This window comes from Orycteropus afer, unplaced genomic scaffold (genome assembly GCF_000298275.1).
Source record: "Orycteropus afer afer isolate SDZICR_OR568_19922 unplaced genomic scaffold, OryAfe1.0 scaffold00218, whole genome shotgun sequence".
Classification (NCBI taxonomy): Eukaryota; Metazoa; Chordata; class Mammalia; order Tubulidentata; family Orycteropodidae; genus Orycteropus; species Orycteropus afer.
The window spans coordinates 5,417,425-5,419,478 of NW_006921805.1; positions in this window are offsets into that span (position 1 = coordinate 5,417,425).

The window sequence follows — 2,054 nt, forward strand, 5'->3', positions numbered from 1 at the left end:
TGAAAGTACCATGGACTGCTAAAAGAACTAACAGACCTGTCCTGGAGGAAGTGCACCCAAAATGCTGCTTGGAAGCGAGAATGGCCAGACTTCGTCTTACCTGCTTTGGTCATATTGTCAGAAGGGACCATTCCCTGGAGAAGGATGTCATACTTGGTAGGGTGGAGGGTCAATGAAAGAGGCTAAGGCCTACAATAAGATGGATTGACATGGTGGCTGCGATGATAGGCTTAAGTATAGCAGGCATCATCTAGCTGGCATGGGATCAGGCAGTGTTTCGTTCTGCTGTGCAAGGGGTTGCTATGAGTTGGAAATGACTCGGCAGCACTTAACAACAACAACAAGGGAAATGAACTTACCTGTCTGTTTGTCATACTGTGGTGGCTTGCATGTTGCTGTGAGGCTGGAGGCTATGCCACTGGTGTTTCAGATGCCAGCAGGGTTACCCATGGTGAACAGGTTTCAGTGGAGTTTCCAGACTGAGACAGACTTGGAAGCAGGAAGAGGCCATCCACCTCTCAAAGACTGAAAATATTATGAATAGCAGTGAAACACTATCTGATATATTACTGGAAAACTTTATGAAGAGCCCTGAAACATTGTCCGATATAGTACTAAAGATGAGCCCATCAGGTCAGGAGGCACTCAAGATATGACTAAGGAAAAGCTGCCTCCTCAGAGTAGTGCCAAGCTTAATGATGTGGATAGAATAAAGCTTTTGGGACCTCCATTTGCTGATGTGGTACGTATTAAGATGAGAAGAAGCAGCTGCAGACATCCATTAGTAATTGGAAAATGGAATGTACAACGTATGAATCTAGGAAAGTGAAAAGTTGTCAAAAATGAAATGGAATGGATAAAGATTGATATCCTAGGCATTAGTGAACCAAAATGGACTGGTTTTGGCCATTTTGAATCAGACAACCATATGATCTACTATGCTGGGAATGACAAATTGAAGAGGAAAGACATGGCATTCATCATCACAAAGAATGTATTAAGATCTATCCTGAAGTACAGTGCTGTCAATGATAGGATAATATCTATATACCTACAAGGAAGACCAGTGAATACTACTATTATACAAATTTACATACTAACCACCAAAGCCAAAAAGGAAGAATGGAAGATTTTTTTTTAACCAAATTCTGCAGTCTGAAATTGACCAAACGTACAATCAAGATGTGCTGATTATCACTGGTGATTGGAATGCAAATGTTAGAAACAAAGAAGAATCACCAGTAGTTGGAAAATATGGCCTTGGTGATAGAAATAATACTGGAGATTGCATGATAGAATTTTGCAAGACCAACGACTTATTTACTGTAAATACCTTTTTTCAACAACACAACAATGGCTATACATGTGGACTTCACCAGATGGAGTACACAGGAATCATTTTGACTATATCTGTGGCAAGAGGAAATGGAGAAGCTCAATGTTTTCAGCCAAAACAAGGCCAGGAACTGATTGTGGAACAGACCATCAACTGCTTGTATGCAAGTTCCACTTGAAGTTGAAGACAATTAAGTCCACAAGAGCCAAAATACGACCTTGAATATATCCCTCCTGAATTTAGAGACCATCTAAACAATAGATTTGATGAATTGAACATCAATGACTGAAAACTGGAAGAATCATGGGAGGACATCAAGAATATCATCTATGACGAAAGCAAGAGGTCATTAAAAAGGCACGAAAGGAAGAAAAGACCAAACTGGATGTTAGAAGAGACTCTGAAACTTGTCCTTGAGTAGAGAGTAGCTAAAGCAAATGGAAGAAATGACAATATGAAAGAGCTGAACAGAAGATTTCAAAGAGCAACTCTAGAAGACAAACTCAATTATTATAATAAAATGTGCAAAAACCTGGAGTTGGAAAGCCAAAAGGGAAGAACACACTCCACATATCTCAAGCTGAAGGAACTGAAGAAAAAATTCTAGCCTCGAGTTACAATATTGAAAGATTCTATAGGCAAAATATTGAATGATGTAGAAAACATCAAAAGATGGAAGGACTACACAGGGTCACTGTACCAAAAAGAATTGGTTGAT